The sequence below is a fragment of the Hylobates moloch genome, unplaced genomic scaffold, assembly GCF_009828535.3.
Source record: "Hylobates moloch isolate HMO894 unplaced genomic scaffold, HMol_V3 SCAFFOLD_23, whole genome shotgun sequence".
Lineage (NCBI taxonomy): Eukaryota > Metazoa > Chordata > Mammalia > Primates > Hylobatidae > Hylobates > Hylobates moloch.
Genome location: NW_026652298.1, coordinates 29,452,872 through 29,469,599, shown reverse-complemented (window position 1 = coordinate 29,469,599; position 16,728 = coordinate 29,452,872).

The following is a 16,728-nucleotide window of genomic DNA, read 5'->3' as shown; positions in this document are numbered from 1 at the left end:
CCTGTTGCTTCCCTTCGGGGTGATCTTTCCTCTGGCATACAGATACACAGCTGCCCCCCTCAACTTGCATTGCACAAGAATCAGGCAGTAGAAACTGTGAGCCCAAACAGGTGTGCCAGACAGGTCTCAATCAATTTAGAAAGTTTATTTTGCCAAGGTTAAGGACATGCCTGTGACACAGCCTTAGAAGTTCCTGATGACATGTGCCTAAGGTGGTTGGGATACAGCTCGCTTCTATATCTTTTAGCTAGACATCAATCAATCAATACATGTGAGATGTACATTGGTTCGAGCTAGAAAGGCAGGACAACTCAAGATGGGGGCTTCCAGGTTATAGGTGGATTTAAAGACTTTCTGGGCTGGGCATGGTGGCTCATGCCTATAATCCCAGCACTTTGGGAGGCTGAGGTGGATGGATCACGAGGTCAGGAGTTCAAGATCAGCTGGGCAACATGGTGAAACCCCATCTTTACTAAAAATACAAAAAATTAGCCGGGCATGGTGGCGGGCACCTGTAATCCCAGCTACTCAGGAGTGAACTGGAAGGGGATCTGCATGACTGAGTCCACCATTGACTCACCCAGGTGATGGTGTGAGACCCACTCAAAAAAAAAAAAAAAAAAAAAAAAAAAAAAAAACAAAGAAAAAAAAAAAAAAAAGATTTTCTGACAGGCAATTGGTAAAAATTAATTATTACTAAAACCTGGAACAAATAAAGGAAACTTGATTTGATAAGGGTTATAGAGACCAAATTTTATCATCAATGAACCCCAGGTACAGGTTTGGAGATAAAAGTTGTAAATGTTTTTTTTTTTTTTTTTCTTTTTTTTTTTTTTTTTTTCGCCCAGGCTGGAGTGCAGTGGTGTGATCTTGGCTCACTGCAACCTCTGCCTCCTGGGATCAAGCAATTCTTTGCCTCAGACTCCTGAGTAGCTGGGATTACAGGCATCCACTACCACGCCCAGCTAATTTTTCTATTTTTAGTAGAGATGGGTTTAGTAGAGATGGTTTTCACCATGTTGCCCAGGCTGGTCTTGAACTCCTCCTGGCCTCAAGTGATCCGCCTGCCCTGGCCTCCCAAACTGTTGGGATTACAGGCATGAGCCACCGTGCCTGGCCTGTGAATGTTTCTTATCAACTTTAAGATCTGTGTTGATGTTAATGCTGGTTGGCTTTTCCTGAATTTCAAAAGCGGGGAGAGTATAAGGAGGCATGTCCAACTCTCCCCCAACCATGGTCTGAACTAGTTAGATTAACTTTGGAATGTCCTTGGCTAAGAGGAGGGGGTCCATTCACATGGTTGTGTGGCCTTAGAATTTTATTTTTGATTTACAAAACTGAAACTGTGCCTCCTTTTGTGACAACTGTAACATTTAATTTCCTGATATGTGATTTCTAAAAAAATTGATTTATATATTTAAAATTCCTGTATATCACATTAATTATTTCCTGTGTTTGGTGTGCATCATGAGTACAGAATATTATCAATAAAATAAAAGTAAATTTAAAGTAAGCTGACAAGGTGCCAGCTACAATGTTAAGCATTTGTTCTATTGAATATTTACAGTCACGCTGTGAAGCAGGGATTGGCATCCACATTTTACATAGAAAAAACTTGGGCTCAGAGAGGTTAATTCTCTCATCCAAGGTGGCAGAGCTACTGTATTGATGATCTATTGCTACTTGATATGGTTTGGCTCTGTCTGCACCCAAATCTCACTTGAATTGTAATAATCCCCACCTGTCAAGAGCAGGGCCAGGTGGAGATAACTGAATCACGGGGGTTGTTCCCCCATACTGTTCTTGTGGTAGTAAGTTTCACAATATCTGATGGTTTCATAAAGGGGAGTTCCCCTGCACATGCTCTCTCTTGCCTGCTGCCAGGTAAGACGTGACTTTGCTCCTCCTTTGCCTTCTGCCATGATTGTGAGGCCTCCCTAGCCATGTTGGAACTGTGAGTCCAACATGTCCATTCAACCTCTTTCCTTTATAAATTACCCAGTCTCTGCTATGTCTTTATCAGTGGCATGAGAACAGACCAATACACTACTTAACAAATTACCACAAACTTAGCAGCCTTAAATGACAAATATTTATTATCTGACAGTTGCTGGGAGCCAGGAGTTTGGGCAAAGCTTAGCTAAATACTCTGCTCATGGGTTCTCAAGAGGCTGTAACTGAGGTGTCATTCAGGGCAGGGGTCACCTCTGAAGACTCAGCTGGGGAAAGGTCTGCTTTGCAAGCTCACTTATATGGCTGTTGGAAGGATTCAGTTCCTTGAGGATTCTTGGCCCAAGGGCTTCAGTTTCCTGTTGGCTGGAGGCCACCCTCAGTTCTTTGGCACATGGCACTTTCTAACATGGTGGCTCACAACATGGAAACTTGCTTCATCAAAGCAGCAAGGGACAGAGTCTTCTAGCAAGACAAAACTCACATCTGGTGTAGCTTCATCACAGAAGTAGCATCCAATTACTTTGACCATATTCTGTTGGTTAGAATCAAGCCACCATGACAATACACACTTAGGGGAGAGGATTATGCAAGTGCACAAAGACCAGGAGGTGGGAATCACTGGGACCATGTCGAGTCTACCTGCCACAGCAATTGAAGAGCAAAGCTAGGATGTGAAGCCAGTTCCATCGAAGTCTAAAGCTCCTTACAGTTAACCATTAAGCTCCACTGCCTTCCACATAAATTAATCTGATTACTTCTCAGAAATACTAATCCGGTTATTCCAATATGGACTGCAGTGTTTATCTCAATGGGTTACCCTTTTAAATCTGTTCTCTCAAGTGAGAGCTGAAAGATCCATCCAAAGTGAATGAATTCACTAGTTTTATGAATTTTCTTAAGAGGTAACTTTAGAAAGGAAGACTAATGACCTTAAGACTACCAATGCTAAATCTTGACCCTGAGCTATTAGACCTAGCCTTCCCATATGATTTTTAGAACATCTGACCGATCTGCATAAAGAAATATACAAATCGGGCAGATGATTAGATTCAAAGAAGATAAACAAAACTTCCCTGGGAGAAAGAATTTAGATTATTCCCTCGACCTTTTTTCCCTCCCGTTTTATGTCTTGAATCTGTAACTAAGTTCAGAATTAAAATGACTAGTCTTAACAAACATCTTCAGACTCAGCCATACATCTGTGTATAATTTGGTTTGCAGGAAAGCAGGAGGACTGGTTCATGGGGCATCTTTGTGGGCAGCAATGTATCTTCATTTATTGAAATGTTCCTAGCAACAGAAGTTGTTTTCTTTTTCGCCCCCAAATCCTCAAAGTAGAAACAGGCAAAAATGATGACAAGAAGTCTAGAAAATTGTAGATGTATTTTCATTTTTTTAAAGTGTAACTTGTGTTGTAAGTATATTTCCTTGCATTTGCCAACACAAAGTCAAAAGCTTTTTTAAAAAAAATTTTAATGACAAACATGAGTTCATGTGCAATTTTTTTTCCCCAAAAGCTAACATATGGGACAGCAGTTAAATGCTGTCCTGTCATACTGCTTAGAGATTGCTTTGGCATTTCAATTGTATTTCCCTGGCATGATGATTTTTCTTTGGCTATTTTCATATTATTCAACTTTGCATGTATTCAGAACGTACCAGCTCGATTCCTTCGGCGAAGTAACAACAACAAAATTTATTACAAATTGTTAATGATCACTTACTGTGTAGTCATTCTAGGCTACACACTTTCCATGCATTATTTCATGCTATTTTCATAATAATCCTAAAACCGAGGTAATTATCTAATTTTACAGATAAGGAAAATGAAGCTTGTGGCTCAGAGAACTTAAGTAATTTGCCCAAGGCCACACAGCTAGTAATTAGCAGAGCAAGATTTGATACCATGCTCTTTGGACTATGCGATACTGCATATGCAATGAGTGATGAATGAATGAATGAATGAATGAGTGACCACTGAGCTTAATTACAGCAGACCTTACTTGTTTTGTTTTCTTTTTTTTTGAGATGGATTCTCGTTCTGTTGCCCAGGCTGGAGTGCAGTGGCTTGATCTCAGTTCACTGGAATCTCTGCCTCCCAGGTTACAGCGATTCTCCTGCCTCAGCCTCCCAAGTAGCTGGGATTACAGGCATGCACCACCAGACCTGGCTAATTTTTTTATTATTAGTAGAGATGGGGTTTCACCATGCTGGCCGGGAGGTCGAACTCCTGACCTCAAGTGATACACCTGCCTCGATCTCCCTAAGTGCTGGGATTACAAGTGTGAGCCTCTGCCACGCCTGGCCCCTTACTTGTAATTGTATGAGTAAATCGGTTTCTCATTTTCTCTCATCTTCCATTGGCAAAGAGTGCAGGATAATGAGACCTCAGGCTTTGTGGGTATTTGTGTTGGCGAAGACCATAGGCTGCGGAGTCAGACAGAGCTATATTCCAATTCAGGCTTACAGCTTTTCAGCTGTACGACCTTGGCCAGGTTATATAACCTTGCTGAGCTTCATTTTGCTCTTACAAAAAGAGCAGGAACAATGAGTTTTCATCAAGGCTATTTGCAAACAAGGATCTATTTTAGTGAAATAAATATGAGTGTATCCACTTCTTACAGCTGATGTGAGGATTCTATGAGGGTATACACATAAAGCACTTACTTAGCACGGTGCCTGAAGGTATGGATAAATGCTTACTCATTGGTAGTTACCATAGTTATAATATCACATGGAGTTATGAAAAGTTGGATTTGAGTTCTGATTCTTTCGCTTATTAGCTCTGTGACTAGCAGTAAAATATCTCTCTGAGACTCAGTTTCCCTATCTGTAAAATGGGTATCACAATATCGCCCTTGCCATGAACGATACTGTGAAAAATTGTATGGAAGTGGTTCTCAAATGTCACCCAGAAATAGTTGGCAGTGTTTGAAGACATCCTGGCTGTCATACTGAGGGGAGGTGGTGGTGGTGCTACTGGCATCTAGGGGGTAGAGGCCAGGGATGCCGCTGAACATCCTATAATGCACATGGCAGCCCCCTACAACTAAGCATTATCTGGCCCCAAATACCAATGGTTCCAAGGTGGAGAAATCCTTTGGAATGGGCACTTCACACAGAGCTAGTGCCCAAGAAATGCTAGCTATTTTGAGCTTCCATTTTTTTCCTTTTTTTTTTTTTTTTTTTTTTGAGACAGAGTCTCACTCTGTTGCCTAGGCTGGAGTGCAGTGGTGCAATCTCGGCTCTCTGAAACCGCTACCTCCTGGGTTCAAATGATTCTCCTGCCTCAGCCTCCCAAGTAGCTGGGATTATAGGTGCCCACGACCACACCTAGCTAATTTTTGTATTTTTAGTAGAGACGGAGTTTTGCCATGTTGGCCAGGCTGGTCTCGAACTCCTAACCTCAGGTGATCTGCCCACCTCAGCCTCCCAAAGTGCTGGGATTACAGGCGTGAGCCACTGCGCCCGGCTGAAATATCCAGTTATTAATGATTTATTTTCCTGAAAAGTTACGATTATTGACAAATTAGTTTACTCATGTTTTAAGAGTGAAGTTGACATATTAGGCCTTTTTTTTTTTTAGACAGAAAAAAAGTCTGTCTGTCGCCCAGGCTGAAGTGCATTGGTGCGCTCTCGGCTCACTGCAACCTCTGCCTCCCAGTTTCAAGTGACTCTCCTGCCTCAGCCTCCTGAGTAGCTAGGATTATAGACATGCACCACCATGCCCAGCTAATTTTTTTTTTTTCTGTATTTTTAGTAGAGACAGGGTTTCACCATGTTGGCCAGGCTGGTGTTGAACTCCTGACCTCATGTGATCCACCTGCCTCCGCCTCCCAAAATGCTGGGATTACAGGTGTGAGCCACCGCACCCAGCCTAGGCCATCTTTAATGTCAAAAAAGAAGGAGATTAGCCTTCTTTTTAGTTTATATTTTTCTTTTTTTAGTAGCAACCCTTAATCATTGTGGAAGACTTGCAAAGTTTAAAGAAATATTGAGGAGAAGAAAGAAGAGATCAGTCTGGCCAACATGGGGAAAACCCGTCTCTAATAAAAATACACAAGTTAGCCGGGAGTGGTGGCCGACACCTCTAGTCCTGGCTACTCAGGAGGCTGAGGCAGGAGGATCACTTGAGCCTGGGAGATTGAGGCTGCAGTGACCTCTGATCCCACCACTGCACTCCAGCCTGGGCTACAAAGTGAGACCCTGTCTCAAAAAAGAAAAAAAAAAAAAAGAAAACAGTCAGCTGGGCATGGTGGCTCACACCTGTAATCCCAGTACTTTGGGAGGCTGAGGTAGGAGGATCACTTGAGGCCAGGAGTTCAAGACCATTCTGGTCACCCTAGGGAGAACTCCATGTCTAAGAAACTAGTAAAAATTTTTAAAAAATTAGCCAAATGTAGTGGTGCACACATCTACTCATAGCTACTTGGGAGGCTGAGGGAGGAGGATTGCTTGAGCCCAGGACTTTGAGGCTGCAGTGAGCTAGGATTATGCTACTGCACTCCAGCTTGGGTGACAGAGCAAGACCTTGTCTGTTCTACTCTCAGAGAAAATGGTTTTGTCTTCTTTATCTTCTCCCTTCATCTTCCTATGAAGCTGCCTGTCATCTGCATGAATCTGTACCACATTTCCCCCCTCCTCTCTCCAATGACAATGTAGGGACAGACTGTGACACCCGCAAAAAAGATCCTGTGTTTTGTGCATTGCACCCTACTCTCTCTAACCTGCTTAGCAGATAGCAGTTTTCCCATTTGTACTCCGTCTTTCCCTTCAGCACAGAATAGTAGACAGAGTTTTGTTATAGCAGAAATGTAACCACTAAATTGTCTGGTCTTCCTCTTTGGAGAGGGAACTAAAACATAAAAAAGATGCAAGGGGCAACATCTTGTCAGATTTTCTAACCCACTCAGGGTTCCCCTGAAATGATACGGGCTGCAGCTGTCTTAACCTGCTGGACAGTTTGCATGCGGGACAGAGCAGCTGCTGCCCACATCGCACAGTGCTCGAGACAAGCTGTGAATTTTATTTTATTTTATTTTATTTTGAGATGGAGTTTTCCTCTTGTTGCCCAGGCTGGAATGCAGTGGCATGTTATTGGCTCATTGCAACCTCCACCTCCCAGATTCAAATGATTCTCCTGCCTCAGCCTCCTGAGTAGCTGGGATTACAGGTGCCCACCACCACATCTGGCTAATTTTTTTTTTTTTTTGTATTTTTAGTAGAGATGGGGTTTTGCCATGTTGGCCAGGCTGGTCTTGAACTCCTGACCTCGGATGATCCCCCCTACCTTGGCCTCCCAAAGTGCTGGGATTACAGGCATCAGCCACTGCACCCGGCCTGAGAAGTATATTAACCGTTTTTTTGGTCAATACTTCTGTGTATCAATAACTAATAATAGTTGATATTCAGAATGATGAACCCAAGATCTATAAGGTCCTCAAATGCCTTCTAATTCATTAGTAAAATGATAAAGCCCGGTTAGAAGGACCTTTTGTTTTGGTTTATATTTGGCAACTGATGATCTTTTCACATCATTGTACCTAGCTATAACACCAAGGGTATTGAATTCACCATTTTCTTCTCCAATTCCATCTGTACAGAGAAGGGAGTATGGCATGAGTGAAACCATTTCAGAACCAAACAGATCTGAGCTAGAATCTTGGTGTTGGCATTTTTCCACTGTGAAAAGTAATTTAAATTTTCCCAGTGCCAGGGAATAATAACACCTGTCTTGGAGGAATATCGGGGAAAATGTTACACCCGATCCTGTATAGTAATTATTATTGCTGTTTCTGTCTTGTCCATAAAGTGTGTGTGCTCACCAATTCTTTTGATTTCACCTGTTCCTTCTTCCCCACCAACAGAATGCCTAGTGCATAGTAGGTGTTCAATAAACGTTTACTGATTCATCACTTAGACTACCCTCTGAGTGAGAAGAGGGCTCTCATTTCTCTCCCCTACTCTTCTACTGTATATGTATATATATTTGTTTGTTTCTATGGCACACACCACTATGTGGCATGACATATGTTTATCTGCTTATTTTCTGCCTCCTCTCTGAAATGTAAGCTCCAAGAAGATGAGAAATTGTATTTGCTCAATCCCTATAGCCCTTTTTTTTTTTTTTTTTTTTTTTTTGAGACAGGGTCTTTTTCTGTAGCCCAGGCTGGAGGGCAGTGGTGGGATCTTGGCTCACTACAACCTCCACCTCCCAGACTCAAGTGATTCTCATGCCTCAGCCTCCTGAGTAGCTGGGACCACAGATGTGCATCACCATGTCTGGCTAATTTTTGTATTTTTAGTAGAGACGGGGTTTCACCATGTTGCCCAGGCTAGCCTCAAACTCCTGACCTGAAGTGATCCATCTGCCTTGGTCTCACGAAGTGCTGAGATTACAGGCATAAGTCACTGCGCCCGACCTTTTTTTTTTTTTTTTTTGAGACTGTGTCTCACTTTGTAGCCCAGGCTGGAGTGCAGTGGTGGGATCACAGGTCACTGCAGCCTCAATCTCCCAGGCTCAAGTGATCCTCCTGCCTCAGCCTCCTGAGTAGCCAGGACTAGAGGTGTGGGCCACCACTCCTGGCTAAGTTTTGTATTTTTATTAGAGACGGGGTTTCCCCATGTTGGCCAGACTGATCTCGAACTCCTGACCTCAGGTGATCTGCCCGCTTCAGCCTCCCAAAGTGCTGGGATTACAGGCATAAGCCACCATGCCCAGCCCCGGCTAGCTTTTTAAATTTATGTTTTTTTAATGACAGGGTCTCACTATGTTGACCTAGGCTGGTCTCAAACTCCTGGCCTCAAGCGATCTTTCCGCCTTGGCAGAAAGTGCTGGGATTACAGGCATGAGCCACCATGCCTGGCCTAGTCCCTATATATCTCTAGTGCTCAGTACTGTTTCTCATTATTGTAGAGGCTCAATAAATATTATTGAATAAATGAAGTGCATGAGTGACGTAAGCAAAAAAATGAACTCTATTATTTCACACACAAAGTGAAACTCCGAAGACCATAAGCCAAATCACCTTGAAAAATTTGTTGCCTGGAAGCCGGTGGACTTCGTATTATTTCTAGCAGTAAGGTTTTACAAATTAATTGATTTTTTCACTCACTTAGTGTGGGTTTAAATAATATATCCAAAAGCTCTATAATATATCCTTTGAATTACTGAAACAATTAGAGACCTGAAAGCTGAAATAATGAGTTAAACACTTAGTTGAGCCATCTCTATTAGCGCTCTGCATTTATTGCCTTTCAGCATCGTCTCTGCAGTGCGAGCTTCAGTGCACACTGGGTTCTTCTGGGGACCGATTCCATGAGTTCTCTCCTCATTTCCCTCCCTGCTCATTGGAGAAAACTGAAGACCTGCCCTTGGGTGACATCACCGCCTTGCAGCGCGGGAGCTGCCTGTCAGACCTTCCAAAGGGAGCTACTGCCTTGTCTGAGGCCTGGCATGCCACCGCCCCTGCACCAGCAATGTTTAATAACATGAAGAATACAAAGGCTGGCGAGATGAGTCACTGTTGCGAGTGACCAGCCAAATTGAAATCTCCTTTAATGGAAAGGCCTTGAAATAAAGAAATACAAATGCACTCTAATTTCCAGTTTTAGTGGGAAATGAAATGCATTTCCAGGGAGCATGCCCACATGTGCTTCTCTCTTGTGGATGCCATAAAACACCTCTGAACTTGAATTAGTTTCCAAATTCTTTCTTCACCCAGTGTTCGGCAAATTTCAGCATTTGCATGCCATCTTCCCTAATTTCTCTGCCCTACCTCCCTGCCTCCTGTGTTATTATTTACTTTCTAGTTTTCTGTGATTCACTTTTGTTACTCAAATACCTTGGCTTCAAAGTGACAAACAGGCCTGGCGCGGTGGCTCACGCCTGTAATCCCAGCACCTTGGGAGGCCGAGGAGGGTGAATCATCTGAGGTCGGGAATTCGAGACCAGCCTGGCCAACATGGTGAAACCCCGTCTCAACTAAAGATACAAAAATTAGCTGGGCGTGATGGTAAGTGGCTGTAATCCCAGCTACTTGGGAGGCTAAGGCAGGAGAAGCTCTTGAACCTGGGAGATGGAGGTTGCAGTGAGCCGAGATCGCAACACTGCACTCCAGCCTGGGCGACAAGAGTGAAACTCTGTCTCAATAAATAGATAAATAAATAAATAAATAAAAATAAAAAATAAAAAATGTGAAAAATTCTCACTGCTCACAATTCTGGTAAACTAGTATCTCCTGCTACAAACAGACATGTGTAAAATTAGAGGGGGAACAAAACGGTATCAATACCTGTTAGGTAGATTCTGGTCTCTGCTAAGAACCTTGAGACTGAGATTTGAGATCTCTTTGATCAAAAGCAGAGTGACAAGTGTTAGGTGCTAAAGAAACAGTAAATGCAAACCAAGGCTTTCTCCTTAAAGCAATGAAGTATGTTGAAAAGGGAACACTGCCAGGAGTTCCTTTGTGGTGATTGGTTCTGTATCAGGATTATGCTGGTGGTTATACAGAGGTATGCACGAAATAAATTTGCATAGAACTACACACACACACACACACACACACACACACAAATACATGTAAAGACTGGTGAAATCTGAATGAAGTCTGTAGCCTAGTTAACAATATTGTACCAATGCCTATTTCTTGATTTTGATATAGCAATAAAGTTATATAAGATGTCACCATGCAGGACTTTCTGTGTTATTTTTGTGGGAACATCCTATAGGTCTGCATTATTTCAAAATAAAAAAAAGTTTTCACTGGGCACAGTGGCTCATGCCTGTAATCCCAGAACTTGTTGGGAGGGTGAGGCGGCTGGATCACTTGAGGTCAGGAATTCAAGACCAACCTGGACAACATGGTGAAACACCATCTCCACTAAAAATACAAAAACTAGCTGGGTGTGGTGGTGGGCGCCTGTAATCCCAGCTCCTCGGGAGGCTGATGCAGGAAAATTGCTTGAACCCAGGAGGCAGAGTTTGCAGTGAGCCAAGACTGCGCCACTGCACTCCAGCCTGGGCAAGAGAGCAAGACTCCTTCTCAATAAATAAATAAATAAATAAATAAATAAATAAATAATGGAGGGGAGTAGTATCTTCCCTGTGTGACCTGCATCTGTGTACCACCTAAAATCAACATGTGTACTGTTCACTTTGGGCAAAAATTGGTGTATCTTTTTCTGCAGGTAAAAACCTAAGTATATTCATTTATCTGGCTTTTGACTCCTAAAGAATAGGACATAGTATCATTAGAGGCAGGAGAGCACTGTGGTTAGGAGCCTAGGCTCAGGATTCCAACAGAAAGGGAGGGGATCTCAGATTTACTTCGCCAGTAGAGACACCCTGAGTAATGGTCTTAACCCTCTCATAGTCTAAGTCTTTTCGATTGAAAAGTGAAGATAAGGTGATTATGGTTTTAGGTAGATTTTATGAAATAATTCAGATAAGGCACTTTGCATACTACATGGCACTTAATAAGTGCTCAATAAATATTTATTTATTTTTATCATCCTCTTTCTCTTATTCTCCCTCTTTTTCCATCATCTTCATCATTATCACCAACCAATCAATCACTATCATTGTCATCATAATGGATTGAATTGTGTCCCTTAAAATGATATGTTCAAGTTCCAACCCCTGCTATCTGTGATTGTGACCATATTTGTGAACAAGTTCTTTGCAGATGTAAACAATCAAATTAAGATGAAGTCATACATGCTTGCAGGGACCCTACTCCACTGACTGGTGTCTTTATTAAAGAAAGAAGAGGGTGATTTGGAGATAGAGAAAGGACAACATACTCAGGAAAGGAGACATGTAAAGAGGGAGGCAGAGGCCAGGCACGGTGGCTCACGCCTGTAATCCCAGCACTTTGGGAGGCCAAGGTGGGCAGATCATATGAGGTCAGGAGTTTGAGACCAGCCTGGTCATCATGGCAAAACTCTGTCTCTACTAAAAATACAAACATTAGCTAAGCATGGTGGTGCATGCCTGTAATCCCAGCTACTCAGGAGGCTGAGGCACAAGAATCACTTGAACCTGGGAGGCAGAGGATGCAGCTGCAGTGAGCTGAGGTCACACCATTGTGCTCTAGTGAGCTGAAATCACACCATTGTACTCCAGCCTGGGTAACAGAGGAAAACACTAAATTAAAAATAAATAAATAAAAATAAAAAAATGGAGGCAGAGATTGGAGTTATACTGCCACCAACCAAGTAATGCCAAGAATTGCCAGTTGCAACTAGAAGCTAGAAGAGGCAAGAAAGAATTATTTTCTAGAAACTTCAGAGGGAGCATAACCCTACTAACACCTTGATTTTAGACTTCTAGCCTCCAGAATTATGAGAGAACAAATTTCTATTATTTTAAGACAGCCAGTCTGTGAGATTTCCTTATGGCAATTCTAGGAATCTAATACACATTTTGGTACTGGGAAGTGGAATGTTGCTATAAAAAATACCTACAAATTGGCTGGGCAAAGTATTTCATGCCTGTAATCCCAGCACTTTCGGCGGCCAAGGTGGGCAGATCACTTGAGATCAGGAGTTCAAGACCAGCCTGGCCAACATGGTGAAACCCTGTTCCTACTAAAAATACAAAAATTAGCGGGGCATGGTGGCATGTGCCTGTAGTCGTGGCTACTTGGAAGGCTGAGACATGAGAATTGCTTGAACCTGGTAGGCAGAGGCTGTAGTGAGTTGAGATTGCACCACTGCACTCCAGCCTGGTTGACAGAGGTTGACTCTGCCTCGAAAAAAAAAAGAAAAACCTAAAAATGTGGAAGTGGTTTTGAAATTGGCTAGTGGGTAGAGGCTGAAAGAATTCTGAGGCATTGACAGAAGAAGGCTAGATTGCCTTGAAGGGATTATTGGTAGAAATATGGACATTAAGGGAGATATACTGATGAGAACTCAAAAGGAAGGGAGGAGGTTGGTAATTAAAACTGCTATTGTTTTAGAGAATACATATATTGTCACAGTCTGTTGTAGAAATATGATAAGGAAAGGTGCTTCTGTTAAGGCCTTGGAAGGAAATGAGGAAACAAAACAACAAAAAAAGTAAAAATAAAAAAGGAACTGAGGAAACCAAAAAAATTATTGCACACTGGAGGAAAGATGATTCTTGTTATAAAGTGCCAGGAAACTTGGCTGAATTGTGTTCTGTTATTTTGTGGAAAGTAGAACTTGTAAGCAGCGAACTTGCATATTTAGCAGAGGAGATTTCCAAGCAAAGTGTTGAAGGTGTGGCCTGATTTCTCCTTGCATTTATAGTAAAATGCAAGAGGAAAGAGTTAAATCAAGGAAAGAACTATTAAGCAAGAAGGAGCCAGAACTTGGTGATTTGAAATAATCCCAGTCTATCTATATTTCAAAATATGCTAAAACATACTCTCGAGAGAACTCCCATAGAGTGGCTGGAAAACCATTTGCTAAGGAGGGTGAATTTTTTTTTTAATTTTTTTTTGAGACAGGGTCTCTCTCTGTCATCCAGGCTGGAGTGCAGTGGTGGTATCTTGGCTGACTGCAACCTCTGCCTCCCAGGTTCAAGTGATTCTCGTGCCTCAGCCTCCAGAGTAGTTGGGACTACAGGCACATGCCAACACACCCAGTCAATTTTCGTATTTCTTAGTAGAGATGGGGTTTCACCACATTGCCCAGGCTGGTCTTGAGCTCATGACCTCAATTGATCCACCCACCTCACCCTCCCAAAGTGCTGGAATTGTAGGTGTGAGCCACCACACCTGGCCTAATCTTTTTTTTTCTGACTGCCGTCTCTTGTTTCTAAAGAGATTGAATATTTGGCTAATGGAAACAATCAGCCATCCCAGCAGAAGCCAGGAATAGACATGAGATTATCCAGGAAAGAGCTGTGGAGAACCCTCTTACCTGATGGTGTGGACTCTGTGAGTTGCACAGGAGACCCACAAAGTTTTGAGAATGTTATATCAGCAGAAGCACTGTCACCCTGAACTGAAAGGGACAGAAGCAGAATTAAATGAAGCGAAGCTGTTGGACTTCCAAAATGTCACAGGCAGGATACAAACTCATAGAGGTACTGAGCTTCAAACGTGTTTCCTTCAAGAAAAAGGAAGAATGTCTCTGAGGACATCCCTAAGACTGACAGGGCTTCTGTAGGCTCAGAAGGCAGAGCATCAGCCCGTTGAGGATTATTTTCAGGCCTTGAGACCTAATGAAATTTGTCTTGCTGAGGTTTTTTATTTTTTTAGACAGAGTCTTGCTCTGTCTCCCAGGCTGGAGTGCAGGGGTGTGATCTCGGCTCACTGCAACCACACTGCCTTCCAGGCTCAAGTGATTCTCCTGCTTCAGCCTCCCAAGTAGCTGGGATTACAGTCATCCACCACCATGTATGGCTAATTTTTGTATTTTTAGTGGACACGGGGTTTTGCCATGTTGATCAGGTTGGTCTTGAACTCCTGACCTCAGGTGATCCACCCACCTTGGCCTCCCAAAGTGCTGGGATTACAGGCATGAGCCACCGTGCCTGGCCTTGTCTTGCTGAGTTTTGAACTCACTTGGGACAAGTTACCCCCTTATTCTTTCCATTTGCTCTCTATGGGAGTGGAAATGCCTGTCCTATATCTGTCCCATCATTGCATTTTGGAAGCAGATAACTTGTTTTATACTTTCACATTTCCACAGATGAAAAGAATTTTTGCCTCAGGATTCATGATACCCAGAGTTGCACCCAAGCCTGATTTAGATGATTTAGATGGTAAGATTTGGGACTTCTTGAGTTGATTTTTTTGTTCTTGTTGTTTGTTTGTTTTGAGACAGGGTCTTGCTCTGTTGCCCAGGCTGGAGTGCAGTGGCACAATCAGCTCACTGCATTCTCTACCTCCTGGGCTGAAAAAATCCTCCTGCCTCAGCATCCTGAGTACCTGGGACTACAGGTCTGCACCACGATGCCTGAGCACACCATGCCTGACTAATTTTTGTATTTTTAGTAGAGATACGGTTTCATCATATTGCCTGGGCTGGTCTTGAACTCCTGCGCTCAAGCAACCCACCTGCCTTGGCCTCCCAAAATGCTGGGATTTATAGGCATGAGCCACCACGTCTGGCCATTAAGTCTCTATTTCTGTTCTGATCTTTATTATTTCTTTCCTCCTATTAATTTTGGGTTTAACATTTCTGCCCATTAATAGTGAATGATCTGAAAAAGAAATCAAGAAACCAATCCCATTTATAATAGCAACAAAATAAAATGCTTAGGAATAAACCTAATCAAAGAGGTGAAACATAAAACGTTGATGAAATAAATTGAAGAAGACACAAATAAATGGAAAGATATCCCACGTGCATGGCTTGGAAGAATTAATATTGTTAAAATGTTCATACTACCCAAAGCAATTTATACATATTCAATGCAATCCCTATCAAAATACCAATGACATTATTCACAGGAATAGAAAAAACAGTTCTAAAATCTGTATGGAGCCACGGAAGGTCCTGTATAGCTAAAGGAGTCTTGAGCAAAAAGAACAGAGCTGGAGTCATCACACTACCTTCAAAATATATTACAAAGCTATAGTAACCAAAAACACATGGTACTGGCATACAAATAGACAGACCAATGGAACAGAATAGAGAACACAGAAATAAATCTGCACACTTATAGCCAGCTGATTTTTGACAAATTTGCCAAGAACCTACACTGGGGAAAGGACAGTCTCTTTGGTAAATAATGCTGGGAAAACTGGATCTCCCTACATAGAAGAATGAAACTGGATCCCTATCTATCACCGTATACAAAAATAAACTCAAAATGAATTAAAGACTTATATTTAAGACCTGAAATAATAAAACGACAAAACTACGAGAAGAAAACACAGAGAAATGCTTCTTGACATTGGTCCATGCAAGGATTTTTTTTTTTTTTTTTTTTTTTTTGCATAAGACCTGAAAAGCACAGGGAACAAAGGCAAAAATAGAAAAAAATGTCATTATTTAAAGCTAGAAGACTTCTTCACAGCAAAGGAAACAATCAACGGAGTGAAAAGACAACCTTCAGAATGGGAGAAAATATTTGCAAACTATATATCTGACCAGGGGTTAATATCCAGAATGTATAAGGAACTCAAACAACTTAATAGCACAAAACCCCAAAAAATCCAATTAAAAATGAGCAAAAGCCTTGAATAGACATTTCTCAAAGAAGACATAGAAATGACCAACAGGTAAATGAAAAAATACTCAACATCATTGCTAATCATGCTAATCATAGGTAAACATGCTAATCATCAGGGAAATGCAAATCAGAACTACAATGAGATATCATCTTACCCCAGGTGGAATAGTTACTATGAAAAAGACAAAAAATAACATATGCTGGCACAGATGTGGAGAAAGGGGAACCCTCGTACACAGTTGGTGGGAATGTAAATAAGTACAGCCTTTATGGACAACAGTATGGTGGTTCCTCAAATAACTAAAAATGGAGCTACCACATGACCCAGCAATCCCACTACTGGGATTGAAATAAATATGGGAAATGAAATCAATATGTCAAAGAGACATGTGCACTTCCATGTTTATTGCAGCACTATTCACAATAGGCAAGGTATGAAATCAATCTAAGTGTCCATTAACAGATGAATGGATAGATAATATGTAGGTATATGTATATGCAATGGAGTACTAGTCAGCCATTAAAAAGGAGGAAATTCTGTCATTGGCAGCAATCTGGATGAACCTGGAGGACATTATGTTAAATGAAATAAGCCAGGCACAGAAAGACAAATACCACATAAT